The sequence below is a fragment of the Ambystoma mexicanum genome, chromosome 7q, assembly GCF_040938575.1.
Source record: "Ambystoma mexicanum isolate Mex_15411 chromosome 7q, UKY_AmexF1_1, whole genome shotgun sequence".
NCBI classification, from domain to species: domain Eukaryota; kingdom Metazoa; phylum Chordata; class Amphibia; order Caudata; family Ambystomatidae; genus Ambystoma; species Ambystoma mexicanum.
The window spans coordinates 954,532,910-954,549,272 of NC_090941.1; positions in this window are offsets into that span (position 1 = coordinate 954,532,910).

Consider the following 16,363-nt stretch of genomic DNA (forward strand, 5'->3'; position numbering starts at 1 on the left):
CCATGCCAAACCGTAAATACCACCATGGCGCAAGGGTACGCGAATTCCGACCCTAGCGGACATGTACCTAACGCCATCAAGCACGGCGGAAAGTACCATTCCGCCATGGTGAGAAGTACGGCATCGCGAATCAACCGTAAACGGCCCCACTGAGTGCCTGTACACCGCTCCCTGGCCACATAGTACAACTCCCCGTAGGTGCAATGAAGTCACAATGCAACCAGTGAAATGTACAAGTCACCCATGCATGCCAACGAACAAAAGAATCTCAAGAGGGGCCAATGGGAGCTGCAGGGCACAGATGGCACGAATACAGAAGCCATTCCAATGGACATGACCTCAGTCCCCCACCAAGAAACGCACGCAAACACAGGCACCTGTGACCAGCAATATTCCGATAATCACATCATTCCACCAGTCCACCTGGCTGACCGGCATCTGTTACACAAAACCTAATCCCCCGCCCCTGAGCATGACATCATTCAAACAGTCATATTGGCAGCCCTCATCCCTGACCTCACTGGGCTTCGTAGGCAAACGCGCCCAGCACAGTACCACGCAACTATACTCCGAAGCTGGAACCCAATGCAGATCTCCTCACAATACATCGCTCCCCAAATAGGAATATGCCACATCACTTGCAAAGAAGAACGCTACACGGCCCATATCAGAATAGAAATTTAATGCACAACAAATTCACCAAGCCCATACAGCCATTAGGCCATGAACTCCAAAACACATTTCACCATTGTGGGCTGCATCCGCAAGAAATGACCAGCTACTTCTTGTGTGACGCCCTGTTCCTTCATGGTACACAGGGCCACATTCTCGTACGAAAAGGCAACATGGAAGCGCACAGAACCGCAGGGCCGTCCCAATGGGGAGGCACTAGTCCAGCTGAAAGGCCGAAATGTTGCTCCGAGCCACTAGTACTGCGTAAGGGCATGTGGCCCATTGGCGATCGTCCCATAAGATCGTAATGCTGCTCCACTGATTAACACGAAGCAGCAGGTGTCGGGAGTAAAAGCCATCTGCAGGAGTGGCATACAGATGGCAGTGGCAAAAGGGGAGGAGATACCTGTCAACCAAAAGAAAAGAAAAAGAACAGAATGGCCATCAGAACTACATTCGAACAACTCACTTCAATGATCACACTAAATCCACAGCCATATGCATGCTAGCCCACTCCAAAGGATCATCACCACCCCAAAACCACTTGCGACTCATAACTATCTATATCGAGGTGTAAACACCATCACAAACGAGTGTACCTGTGCATGCGTCTGTGAAAACAGAATCCATCAGATGGGATTGGTAACGTGCATGGACACAAGTGTCTGAGGGCGCGTCGAGACAGGGAGGGCTCAACAAGGCCAGATAGACGATGGTCCCACTATGGCAGCCCTGCATCACATAGCGCAGGGGAGGCGGACAGATTCCAAAAAGCCCTGTACATGGCAAACACTGTTTCAAATCATCTGTCCATGCATCCATTCATCATTCCCTCATCCCGTAATGATAACGCCTGTTTCCATACTCACATAACATGTGAGAATTCCATTGAGTCTGTGCGTTATGCAGCCTGCAAAATCCACTGTGCCCCAGCCCGTAATTCCAGTGTTGTGAAGTAACATGTATTTGGGAACATCCGGCCTCACCGTCCACTTCGCTATTGCACATCCCAAACTATTCATATCAATCATTGCATCCTCGCCATGGCCCCTGTCCCAAGGACATTGAACAATAGAACGTTATATTTGCAGTCAGACCTGTGGGCATCTCCTCGCCGCTAACTGATAACCGAAAGCGCCGCCCTTCGAATTCCTCATTTGCAACATCACGTCGAAAAGGCATCTGTGGCCACTTGAAATCACAAATTAATCCATCTAGTGCGGCTGTGTGTGAAAATGGCAACTGCCTTCACTCACAAATGGGACGCCCCGCCCGTCGTTGCAACTCGGTACAGTGATGCATGAGGGTCCACCGTTACTCGAGTACTACGTTCCACTGACCCTTCACAAGTCTGTTCGCGACTGCAAAGATTGTATGTGAAACAATGGGACCATAGCCGAATGAACATATCAACCAATGTTACACGGCCATCGGGTACAAATACACTATTGTAATAGCAAGATGCCATTCCTCGAATTGCAGCGTTGTGTGCGGGACGTGCTCGGCCAAAGGGGAGAGCAGCTTGCACAGGTGGAATGAATCACCACAGGTGGAGGCCATACAGCCTGAAAACACATAAATTGCACACCCAGTCTCCTCCCACAACCACACCCACTCCGAAATGCTACCGGCAGGACTCGCGATGTTGGCCCTGGGGGACCTGATAGCACTGCAAGTACTCCAACTCCAAGAAGAAGACGAACACCAACTACAACCAGCCGCACGGAGGAGACGCAGGAGGAGGAGGAGGGCAAGGCAGGGCCAGCAAGGGCCGCCAGCACAGCCACTACCACCACGCAGGCAGCCCGCAATCCCACGCCTCCGAGCACATCCGTTCAACCTCACTGATGAGCAGATCCACACCCTCTACCGTTTGGACCGGGACACCATAGCCGCCATTGTGGACATGACACAGGCTGACCTTGTCAGCATGATAGATAGCCCAACCACCATCCCACCCCTACTGAAGGTGGTGTCTGTACTCCACTTCCTGGCCACAGGCACCTACCAGCACACAGTCGGACAGTTGCATGGCATTTCTCAGCCACTGTTCTCACGGACACTATTGCAAGTGCTCGATGCCCTCCTGTAGCACGCAGACGACTACATCTCTCTACCACGCTCGGAGCAGGAAATTACCAACACAAAAGTGGGATTCCATGCACTTGCCGGCATACCGGGTTGCCTTGGTGCCATCGACTGCACCCATGTGGAATTGGTCGTCCCACATGCCATGGAGGCCCAGTACCGCAACCGAAAACAATTTCATTCTCTGAATGTACAAATGGTGTGTGACTCCAACAGGATCATTACACATTGTTGTGCCCGATTCCCTGGATCAACCCATGATTCTATGGTCTTGAGGAACTCAACAATACCACGCTACATGGAGCGACACGCAGGGTACAGATCCTGGCTACTCGGTGAGTCTCATTTCATGCATGATGATGTGGGGTATGTGATGCGGCAATGACCTGGCAGGAAGGGGGGGGGTGCGTACGTAGCAATGGCATTCCACATAATTCGTTTATCGTCCACATACAGGTGATGCCGGATATCCACTGAAGAGATGGCTCCTCACACCAGTCCGGAACCCACGGGACCAGCATGAGGAGGACTACAACCATGCCCACTCACGTACCCGTGTAGTCATTGAACAGGCATTCGGCCTACTGAAGACTCGTTTCCGGTGCCTCAGCAGGTCTGGCGGGGCACTCCTGTACTGCCATGAGAAGGTTGCAAAGATGGTGATGGCATGTGTCATGCTACACAACATGTGCGTACGTAGAAATGTGCCCATGCCCCCTGACGCAGAACTGCAAGCACCTGAAGATGGTCATGATGAGGGTGGGGATGTGGCAGCACCTCAAGGAGTCCGCGAGGCACAGGAGGGCCGTGACATTCGTCAGCATCTCATTGATGCATGCTTCTAGCACTCACGCCTGGTGGCTGATACATGGACACGGGACTCGTGGCACTGTGTGTGTCTGGGACATGCACAATATGGACTGTACGCCTATGATGGCCTAGTACACAAAGATCATTGTCCACACATCTCATTGGTTGATCGTGCATTGTTTATGGCATATGTGATATCATGTTGAACACCCTATCGACCCGCCACCCAAGTGAGCCCAACACACCCCCTCCACCCTCCTACCTCCCCCCCGAACACCAGTGTCCAAAGATGCTCATTGTCAGTGGGCAGTCGCTATTGCAAGCCCCCTCTGCGGGTATCAGGGGCACCCCTGCCTGTGGAGCGCAGGTTCCTCCCAGATCTACGTTGGGGGCTGCCCTGGACGGAACTTGCAACGGATGATGTCTCTGCCTGCTCACGTCCATGCATGTCCCTAAGGGTTTGTGAGAGCTCAGTGAGCACACGGCGCACTGCGGCAAGTTCGGCACATACGTCTTTGGACGTCGCATGCAGTTCCCCCCTCAGGCTCTCGGTGCTTCTCTCCATTTGGACTCTCAGGCTCTCAGTGCTACTCTCCATTTGGACTCTCAGGCTCTCGGTGCTACTCTCCATTTGGACTCTCAGGCACTCGGTGATACTCTCCATTTGTGCCCTTAGTGTCTCTGTACTTCTCTCCATTTCTGCCCTAAGTGTCTCAGTTGATGTTTCTATGTCTGCCTTAGTGCCCCCACATTCATCGGCATGGTCCTTGAGGAGCGTGGCTAGTTGCTGCTGTTGCACGATTAACTGGTTGAGGGACTGTTGCCTCTGCTGGGCCATGGCCATTTGCGGTGGTGTCACAGAGTGGCTGTTCGCCTCATGTTGCCCTGCCACAGGGCTTGTGGGGGATGGCCAGTCGTCGTCTTGTGGGTGCCCCTGCGTGGTATCCTCATGGTGTACGGGATGGAACAGACAGGGGGATTGGGACAGGTCATGGATGGATCTGACTTCGACATCCCCGTCTTCTGTGTCGGAGCATGCTGCCATTAATGGGGTGTCACCTATGGTGCTGCTGCCACCAGAGGCAGTGCCTTCTGTGGCATCCATTGGGGGGACCTGTGGTGCTGCTGTTGTGGGCATGCTGGCTGCTGGGGTGCCTGTTGATGTTCCCTCATCTGTGCTGCCACCTGATTTGTGCTGCTGCCGTGTCTTGATGCGTGCAGCTGAGGTGGAGGGTCTTTGGCCGTTGGTCTTGGCCCTCTTTGCAGGTGTGCTGGTAGGGGTGTCCTGAAGCTCGTCGTTTGGATCGGACCCTGTGGTGGAGTAAAGGAGGGCGAGCGTTATTAATGGGTCTGTGGGAATTGGAATGGCAATGTATCACATGCATTGGGGTGGTACCTGAGGGTGATTTGGGTCGGGGCCTTGGAGGTGCTTTCATTTGTGTGTGGAGTGAGGGTGCAGTTGTTTGGCAGCCTGCAGTTAGGGTGTGCCTGCTGCACGTGTAGTGAGTGTTTTTGGGGTTTTTAATTATTTATGTATTTATTGTGAGTTTTAAAGTGCGCTATCAGGCCAATGTGTGTGGACGTTCTCCTGGCCATGTGTTGCTGTTGCGCTATGTGGACACATGTGATTCACATGATTGGACATTGTGGATTTGGCATGGTTTTATTTGGGCCACCTACCGGATTCTCCGGATGTCTGCACTCCTTTCTCCATCCCTCCGACTCCCTCTATGCTCTCCATTCCAATGGTGGAGGCACAGATTTCTTCCCAGGGGGTCAACTTGATGGGTGATTCCGATCCTCCCCCGGTGGCTGTGGCAATGTTGCGGTTGGCAGAAAGTATGCTACGGACGCGTATCCGCAGGTCGTCCCATCGCTTTCTGCATTGCTGTGGGTTGCGGGGTGCGGTCCCCACCGCACTTACCCGCTGTGCCACCAGGGCCCATATGGCCTTCTTGTTCGCAAGTGCCGTCCTGGTCATTTGCGTGGAGAAGACGGCGGCGGCATTCTCCTGGAGGGTCTCTGTAAGCACGGTGAGTTCCTCACGGGAGAAGTGGACCTGCCGCTTGCGGTTGCACGCTTTCTTCGCTACTTTTCCCATTTTTCTTGGTTTCACTAGGGTGGATGACGGGTTGGGATGTGTCTCAGGGTAGTGTTTTTAGTGGTTGTGTGGATTTTGTGGTTTTATAGGTGTACGGCGTGTTGTTTCCCGTTCCGGGCCCATGTTTTTACTTCCGTTTCCGTATATTTACGGTCACCGTACTTTCCGGTTGGCGCTCACTGCGGTGTCCGCTAAGATGGGTGGCGGTATTGCACCTAGGGCGCCGTACGGCGGCGGTGTGGGCCGTTTTGGGGTCATTTCCGCCATCGCGGACTTTGCACTTCCGCCATGCCGTGGTGCTCGTGCCCGATGGGTCGGAATGGGCCGCACTTTGCTCCATCGTGCAATGGCGGAAACGCTATTTACGCTGTGGCGGTCCGGTCAGTCACTTTCCGCCAGGGTCGTAATGAGGGCCGTAGCGACTGCTCCTTGTCCTGCTTCCCCCTTTTTATCCATGTCCATTGCAGGCCCAACTCCCCCAAGACCTTCGAGTCTGAGAACCGCCTGCCCCTGCAGGTATTTGCGGACTGGGGGAGCGCCGTTTGTTGGAGGGAAGCTGAGCCCCAATTGCTACCGCCAGACACCCCCGCCGTTTAGGCTCCCAGGATTCGCTGTCCAGACTGGGCGAAGCCCCTTCCGGTTTCGCAATGGCTCATTCGGAGTCTTTCTCTTCTCATTGGTCGCCACAACCCCGCACTGTCGTCCTGCGACAACGACGTCCAGGCTCTGCCGTAGCTTTAGGGTGGGTGGGTGGGAAAACGAAATCCTCTCCTGGTTGACGGGCGCCCACTGCTGGAAGAGCTGCAAGTGCTCCTGTGCCGGGCGCCCGCTGCATATGAAGCCCTTGCTCCTCCCCTTTCCATTGTTGCCCTTCGCGGGCTTACTGCTGAGTTTGGCGCTCTTTTGCACTCTTGCCGCCCTCTCCCCTGCCCCCGAGGGGGGGAGGGGGGACGAGAGAGCAGAAGGAGGAAGGCCCCTGCCCCGGTTATCGGGGTGCCTCCTCCATTTTCTTTTAGTATTTCCGTCGTCACCTTCATGTACAGGCCACGAGTTTGATAAAAGGGTTGGTCCGTTTTAGCATGTAGACACTGGTGTTACTGGGGGCCCCGCACCGCCTGCGGTGTGGGGGGCCCTATCCATGTCATGGGAGGGTGCCCTCAGACTAAATGTAATTTTTTTTATTAACATTTTTTTTTTTTACAAAAAAAATTAAAAACGGGAAAAAAAGTTTCTTTCTGAAGTCACTCTGCCTTCATAAAGAATTTATTTACAGAAATCATTTCTTTATGAAGGCAGAGTGACTAAAAAAATATTCTATTTCTATTTGAAGTCTGAGGGCACCCCCACCTCATGACGTGGAAGCCTAAAGGCTAGTGGCCTCCAAGGCATGGGGCAGGGAGCCCTATGAGTTCAAAAAGAAATAGGGCCTCATTACGAAGCCGCCGGCAGTGTAATACCATTTCTGACACCTAGCTTCCCGGTGCTACCGGGACATTACAAGTCCGTGCACACCGCGAAGCAAGGTGCCGGAAAATGTTAGTCCCCATGTGTTCACGGAAGCAGCGGCACTGTCCCTACCGGTGCTGGTGCTTCCGTGATGAGTCTGCCTACTGGGGCCGCTGTGCCTGCCAGGGTCAGACCTTTCGGGCGCAGCAGCCCCAGCAGGCAGACTCTGAGTGTGGAGGTCCGGTAAACTTACTGACACCCTTGTTTCCGGACCACCACACTCGTAATGAGGCCCATAGTTTCTGTTGGAAGTCACTCTGCCCGTTTGGTCCTTTAGTGGAAATAATTTCTTTATGAAGTCAGAGTGACTTCAAAAAGAAACCATTTCCTTTTGAAGCAAGGGGACTCCCTTCCACCCCATGACCACGGGGCCTCCCAATCCTCTGCAGATGATGGGAACAAGCATTCCTGGCTGCTGCATGGAGCTGAAGGTCTCGTTCCCTGGACCAACGGATTAAAGGTAAGAAAATGTATTTTCTTTAAATGTGTGCGTGCATGTAAGTGTGTGTATATATATGTATATAATATAATGTGCATTCATGAGTGAGCGCATGATGCGGCCTGTATATGCCTGTGTGAGTGTATGGTGATAGTGTGCACACTCAAATGTATGGGTGGCTGTGTGTGAGTGTATGGTGAAAATGTGCACACTTAAATGTATGGGTGGCTGCATGGATGGGCCTGTATGGTGAAAGGGTACACAATCAATGTATGGGTGGCTGTGTGTGTATGTGCATTGTGAATGGTGTGTGTACTTGTGTTCAGGGCTCAGCAAAACCTACATCTTGGGAGACGGCTAACCCTTCAAATGTTGGGAGAGGGGCTAACCTCACAAGTGTTATGGGAGGGGCAAACTTATTTGTGTGGGGGCATCTATCTTCTTTACGCATTCTAGTGAGAATATTCTAGTTCAGCTTCAATGTTACAAGCAGGTAACTCTCTAACTCTCTGCTTTAAGTCTGAAAGCATGCACTTATGGACAGCTGTGAGAATGAGCGGTCTCTTGTGCCCTCTCTACCCTTCCAATCACTCCCCTGGCATGCAAGTACTAAACCCACATCACGATTTCAACTGCATAAAAAGGAAGAATGAAATGCTTTACGTTAGTATTTGCTGGCCCTTAATGACGACACACAGGTGTCGTTTAACATCTGTGCCCTGTTCTGTCCGGCAATGGCTTTGTAGGTCAGCCATGTCGTGTCACCATAGCTCAAAATTTCAGGTGTTGGGGGAGAGGACTGAAACCTAGTCAGATCAATGGTGTTGTGCCACTGCTTGTGTTTAATGCTATGATTACCTATTGGTAATCCTCATTACTTGTATCCCCTTTCTTCCTCATCCCAGTACTTGTGTATGAGGCAATCACTAGAATGGGTTACCACCAGTGAAGTAACTCGGTCGCCCAAGCCCATGGAAGACTACACACCCCTGCAAAGAAGGCAGGAGGGAGAGCACGCCAAATATAACAATAAGGTGAGGAGAGGGCCATAGGGTCGAACTCAGGGGAGGTGGGAGAAGACCGTACCTGATCTTGAATCCAGTCCTCCTGTGCTTTCAGCCCCAGCTTCCATCGAGGCACCATCCGGGATCGGGAAGAGGGTTCCAGGCACAAATTAAGCAACCAGGGCTGAGTGGCGTCCCTGTGGATACCAGATGAGCGTAACAGGCACTTTGCCTCATACACAAGTACTGGTATGAGGCAGCGGGACATGGAGGAAATGCTTGGCTTAGTTACGTATAATCTTCATTACTTCTAGCTCCACTCTTCCTCATCCCTGTACTTTCCTATGAGGGAAGGTGCCTCATATGTCAGCATTAGGACAAGGAAGAGAGACGTGGAGGTAATTCTGGGCCGATGTGCTGATTTTGGGGGTTTGAGCAGGGGGTTGGAGGGAGAGGGGTTGTGTGCGGGGCAGGGATTGTGGGATGAATCGCAATGGCACTCCATCTCCAGGCTAAGCAGGCATGATATGTGGTATTAGTGGCTAGAGAGGCATTTTGGTGCAGCCAGTCTAGTCATTTCTTAGTTTGGCTAGACTTTCTTTAACTGGGCATCTCTGATAAAGCAGTTCTGCTAAGTGTAATTATCTGGCTCGACTAGCATTTGGTTACTGCCAGTCTAGCCGATTCTTACTTTGGCATTGTACATTTTTCTGGGCATCTGTGATAAAACAACCATAAGGGTTATTGCTTCGACTGCCATTTTGGTGCAACCATTCTAGGTATGTCTAAATGTGGCCTGCCATGCTTTACTGTAATATGTTATTATGCGTCTAGTCTAGACTGGTCTACATTGTACCGCCAGTTGGACATGTTTTCATTATGGCATGGCATTTTTAATAGCAAAGTATTCAATTACTGAAAGCATTAATGCTCATGTGCACTGTTGGGGCCTTGCATATATTGGATATTTGGACTGGTGTTACCCTACAAAACAATTGCAAACACTCTGGCTTTTTAGCGAATTTTTCTCAGACGTATTATGCATTAAAACACACACACATATATATATGCTGCTCCTAGTACAGTGTGCGGCATACCCTTCAAGCAGCGTGGTAATGTAGGCCGGCCCAGAGTGTGGCACGACCCATGATTTGTTGCCGAACTGGGGGGGCCACCTCAGCATGGCTCGCAGGGGGCCCCTCAAATGTTGTGTTACGCCACTGCATGTAGATTAAAGTAAAGAAACATGAATCTCGTTTTATGCAGTGTTATGGTATAAGCCACATGCAAAGGTGGTGCCGGTTGTTAGAACTGAATTCCTAAGGGCGTTCTTCATCTATTTTCAGAATAAAAGCGCACAGAAGTTAGAAAAACTCCAGTAAAATTGAAAATAGAGGAGAACAAAATAGTTAGGTATTCCTGGGGAGGTGGGGTAACCTGAAACTACATGGGGAATCCGAAGGTGCATGAGTGGAGGGAGCAGAGGCAGTGCAGCAAAGCAATAGATTTAAGGCTCCAAATTCGAACATCATTCCTATGGGAACTAAATGCATAGATCTGTCCTCAGCAGCGCCTGTCAGGGTCCTGATTATTTTTTTGTTTTTCTTGCCTGATTATTGCGAGCTTTTTACCTTTTACAGAGGGAGCCTCGATCCAAAGAGGTCAACAGGGATGGTAGACTCGATGTGACCCATACCTGCCTAACCTCTGGAATTTTTCCGCAGACTCTAGAATTTTAAGCATTTCTCCGGGTATCCAGAAAAGTCCCTTGAATCTCAGGAATTTTTAGATTCTTTCCGGGCCCCGTCATATTCTCCACCTGATTGGCTGCCGCCAGTAGCCAATCAGGTGGAGAAGTGGGCGGGACCCGGAAACAGCACGAAATGTTCGTGCCCACTGCCTGCTCCACCACTATATGAGGCCGCTGCTCCCTCAATGCGACCCCCGACCGCTGTAATAATAGTGCTTTCAATCCATATCATTTTTTGCGTGAATTTGTGTCCCATCGCGGCCTCTGAGCTCCCTCCCGACTCCCATCCCACATCCTGGTGTCCCTCTCACCTGTCTGCCATCGAGCGCACCGCTGACCCCTGATTGGGTCTCTGATGTTGTGTTTTAGAACACCAGCTCGGTGTACTGCTGGACCTGGACGCTCGATTTTGGTTTGGAGCTGGTGCATTCAGCAAGGTGATTCCTGCTTGTAGGAGAGCCCCACTCCTGCGCAGCTCTTAAAAGAGAGATTGTTTTTTTTGTGCATTTGTATCACCATCGCAGCCTCTGAGCCCCCTCTTCACGCCCATCCCAACTCCTGGTGTCCCTCTCCCCTACCTGACTCCCAGCCCACCCCCGACCCCTGATATCCAGGTGTCAAAAATGTAGGTGTTATTTCATTTACTCTTGTGCCCCCATTTTAGGCGCCTTCTCCCACTATCCATGTATCCCAAATCTAGGTGTTATTGCATTTACTGTTTTGCCCCAATTTTAGGTGCTTTCACCCACTATCCAGGTGTCCCAAATTTAGGTCTTATAGCATTTACTGTTGTGCCCCCATTTTAGGTGATTTGTCCCACTTCAAAGTGTCCAAAATCTAGATGTTATTGCATTTCCTGCTGTGCCCCCATTTTAGGCGCTTACTCCCACTATCCACATGTCCCAAATCTAGGTGTTATTCCATTGATCAAATTCAAATCGCTCTGCATCATCCATAAGGCTGTCTGGGGCCGAGCACCGATTTATCTACAACTTTCTCTCAGCAAATACTCACCTTCCATATCTTTATGCTCCTCTGGCTCCAACTCTCTGCGTGTCAGGTGCTTCTCTAAGCAGCAAGCTGGTGGGTGATCTCTCTCCTCGGCTGGCTCCCTCCTCTGGAACAGCCTCCCCCTTCCTCTATGTCTTCAGCCAGATCTCCTCAAATTCCGGAAGCTCCTCAAGCCATTTTCCTTCACCTCCTCCTTCCATCTCTGACTCCCGTGCTAATACCCCACAGTCACTGAGATTGGTGGCCTGGAACCTTATGTGTCCTTCTGGTCCCGGTCTTCTGCCCAATCACCCTCAGTCTCCCGCCCCACCCCAACACTTGCCCTCAGGCACCCACTGGCTTGTGTTCTCAGAGGCCTGCACTTTTTATTGGCAGGTGATCACTCTGTGCCAAGTGATCTCTGCCAGGCACTTACTGTTGCACACAACTGACTCCTTGGCTATCCCTCTGTGGAACTCCTAGCACTTAGCCCCTTCCCTGTCCCTGCACTTGCACGTTCTGAATGCTCACAAGACCTAGAAGGACCGACCCGTTTCTGTTCATCAGTATATTCAATTTTCCTTTGTTCCCATGTTCCTTCCCCTTTGCCCTGTTGGCGCTTTGAAATTGAATTCCTTGATGTATATGCGCCTTACACAATAAATAAATAAATAAATAAATGTACTCTTGTGCCCTCATTTTAGGCACTTTCTCCCACTATCCAGGTGTCCCAAACCTAACTCTTATTGCATTTACTGCTGTGCCCCCATTTTAGGGGCTTTCTCCCAGTATCCAGATGTTTCAAACCTAGGTGCTATTGCATTTACTGTTGTGCCCCTACTTCAGGCGCTATCTCCCTCTATCCACGTTTCCCAGATCTAGATGTTGTTGCATTCACTGGTGCACCCCATTTTAGGCATAAACATTTCTCCCACTGTTTAAGTATCTTTCATCTATCCATTGGTTCTCTGCTGCTGCTTCCTCCAATCTGGGTGTTTTCCCGCTGTCCAGGTGTCTCACAGCTGGCTGCTGACTGCTGTGACGGTGATTTCAGGTCTGGGCACCACCCGACAGCACAGGAATCCCCTATCTAGCCTAAACGTCTTTAGTGTCTTAGCAGGGTCGGACTGGGACAAGAAATAGGCCCAGTCACCCAAAAGAAAGTGGCCCACCCGTCGCCTCAAAAAAGTGGCCCACCCCACGCCTCACGACCCTTGACCGCTGATGACATCACCAGAAGTTATGTCATTTGACCCCACCCGAAAGTGACATCACGGAAGCGATGAAACACAACCTTTCACCCCTTGACAAAACAGGAAGTGGCATCAAATGGCATTGAACCTAAGTACAGTACAGAAAATATGGTTATGATTTCACTAATGTGATATATATTTCATACAAGAATGGATCACCATATGTATCATTAATATCTGTGTGTATAGATCCATATTGTCAAATTACTGTGAATGCAAGCAGACGTCCAAGGCCAAATGATAATCTGTTATTGTATAGCACTTACGCTTAAGCTCTTTTCTTATAGAACAAATATGTATACAATATCACCCAACCTGTGTTGCTACTCATTTATCAACCCAAGAAGGATGAAAGGCATTTTGAAAAGAAAAAATAAATGGAAACAAATATTTTGAAAAAAAAGTGATATCTTTTTTTCCATTTCTTTTGCCAAACCGGCCCAGGCGTGGCCAGAAACCGGCCCCCACTCCCAAGGGACGATTTTGGCCCGGCCACGGGCCGAAAAGGCAAAGGGCCAATCCACCCCTGTGTCTTGGACTTGGGTGCTTTTCTCTCGACCATGTACCTCTGACCCTACCTGCACCTTTCACACAGACCTGAACATTTCTCACCAGCCACAATGCTCCCTCACACGACCATGACTTGCAATCCAAATCTGACAGGAACGCAGCGACCACCTTTCTGCCCCCACAACTCTGATCCACCTATAGCACACTCATCCAGAACACTACTCTTGCACACAGTCATTCACCACACGCGTCCCAACCCACAAACAAATGAAACTCTCTGGCAATCCAAAAAACACCCCACCCAGCCTATCTCCTCCAACAAGGACCTTCATACAAGAAACCCACCTACACATCAGAACACCTCTCTATCTCCAACCCCAGCACTGGAATCCTCTTACACTCTGACCCTTTACAACCTTCTTCCTCCCGCCCCATCCCCTCCAACTCTCAGACCAGAGGAGCTATCTGGGGCACCAAGAGTCAACCATCCCCTTCCCTGCTCACATACATTCCTGCACAAACTCCCCTCATGCCCACCCTCTGCCTCCGGTTAACCATTGATAATGACCCTCATCCCCCACTCCTACACACCGCGCAACTTCCAGCTCTCAAGCCAGAGGAGCGCGCTGGCACTCCAAAAAACACAACCTCACTGCCACTACTGGATCATCTCCACCTCCTCGCAGGAATTCCCCTCCCGGATCAGTCCCCTCACCCTCATCCCTCCCCGCCTTAGCCAGCACTTCACTCCACATCAATCACTCATACATGGGGAGCTATGAATTGCACCACTAACCCTTTCCCTCTACAGATGCACAAACCCTGCTTCTATTTCACCTCTGCCTGCCCCACCTCAACCCAGAAAAAAACGTACATATACCACTAGCTACCCACCTCTAACACACCGAGAGGTGGCTACTTGTCAGAAATTTACCTCACAGTAGGAATTTCATAGGATTATATCTCCCACCATAGACAATGAAATGTGTTTAGCATATTTTAATTATTATATCAAACAACATGGTAAAACAACATAAAAAACCTATTTCCAGCGTTCGTTATTTGTAGAAACACAAATGGGCGGAAGAAGCAGACACCAAAACATTTGCAATGTACAATTAGCGTGATGTTAGTAATGGTGTATTTTGATTGCATTTTCAATTATACAACAACATGGTATAATAGCGTCAATATTTGAATATGTTTCTAGGGAGAAGGACAACACTGTTGCAGTTTAAAGCTCGTCAGTAAAGTCCAACGCCCCGTCTTCAGGACGCGATAGGTTAAAGAAACACGTTACACTGGCAGCATGGCGCCTATGTGTCAGTGTAGTGACCTAAAAAGATAAATAAAAATTGTTTTACTCAAACATGATAACAACGGTGATGGTGGTGCTTGTGTGCATACAAAACAAGTAGCCAGGTTGCTAACCTTAAAAGTGATTTCTTTTGGTGTGATGGGCAAAGCGATTGCATGAATCAATTTAATTGAGGCGGCAGACCAGTCCGTCTTAAGAATTCAGGCTGTAAATCAATACGTAAATTTATTTAGATTTTTGTTGACCACCTGGTCGCCCGATTGTCTCAGCTATCACGCGAGCGGTTTAAAATATCTAACCCAATATATAACAATGCAAGACAGCCTTGGGGATCATTATGGCCAAGTAAGTGTTACTCCCTGCCACTTAAATGTTTGAAAGAAACGTAAATCAGGTGAAACCTGTGAAATTGAAAGGCTTTTCGCATTTCTTTTAGATTCCATGATGCATTATGGGACATGTAGTATCCGGAATACCATAGAAACTCGGTACACCACTGACATTTTTCTGCAGGACTTGAAACAAAAATCCCTGCCTTACACATAAAGTGGTAAATATGATTGATTCATATATCAAAATGTAACTATTGTTGGTTCAATATGTTACTTGTTTCAACAAAAATGTAAATAAATTTACGTATTGATTTACAGCCTGAATTCTTAAGACGGACTGTTCTGCCGCCTCAATTAAATTGATTCATGCAATCGCTTTGCCCATCACACCAAAAGAAATCACTTTTAAGGTTAGCAACCTGGCTACTTGTTTTGTATGTACACAAACACCACCATCACCGTTTTTATCATGTTTGAGTAAAACAATTTTTATTTATCTTTTTAGGTCACTACACTGACACTTAGGTGGCATGTTGCCAGTGTAACGTGTTTCTTTAACCTATCGCGTCCTGAAGACGGGGCGTTGGACTTTACTGACGAGCTTTAAACTGCAACAGTGTTGTCCTTCTCCCTAGAAACATATTCAAGTGTTGACGCTATTATACCATGTTGTTGTATAATTGAAAATGCAATCAAAATACACCATTACTAACATCACGCTAATTGTACATTGCAAATGTTTTGGTGTCTGCTTCTTCCGCCCATTTGTGTTTCTACAAATAACGAACGCTGGAAATAGGTTTTTTATATTGTTTTACCATGTTGTTTGATATAATAATTAAAATATGCTAAACACATTTCTTTGTCTATGGTGGGAGATATAATCCTATGAAATTCCTACTGTGAGGAGAATTTCTGACAAGTAGCCACCTTTCGGTGTGTTAGAGGTGGGTAGCTAGTGGTATATGTATGTTTTTTTCTGCTGTGTCTCTCCTCACATACCACAGCCCCCTTAAAAAATTGAGGAAACCCTTGTGCTCGCAAAACTTGCTTATCCCACCTCAACCCAGCCTCGATCTCACGAAAAGCTGGTGTCCCCTAGGCAGCCCCAACACACACCCCAAGTCCAAACCCTTCTCATTTAGGCCCCCCTGCCTCATCACTGGCTATCACTGATTATGCCCACACCACTACCTACACACATGCCCCTCCCGCCCCTCCTCGGCATCCCCTCGCCCTCCATCTCCAGATCATCACCCTCCACCCCATTCTCCTCTCTCAACATTGCACGCCATGCTCTTTCCAGAATTAACCCTTCCGCTTCCTTCCTGCCTGCCCCCCTACACTGTCATACACATCTCCTCCACCTGAACACACAAAACTCGGGAACAGAGACCAGCCCTAACCCCTGACTCTTCTTGCCTCACCTCATCTGCATCGGTCCAGTGTAGAGATGGTGTTTGCTCGTGAGCGCGGTGTCTCATGAGCATTCTTCCTTCTGTTGTTGTTCAAGGGAGGATGGTCAGGCGACGCGCGGAAGACAGTTGAGAGAGCTTGGGCTAGGAGGGAGACCTTGCTAGCGGGCCCGCT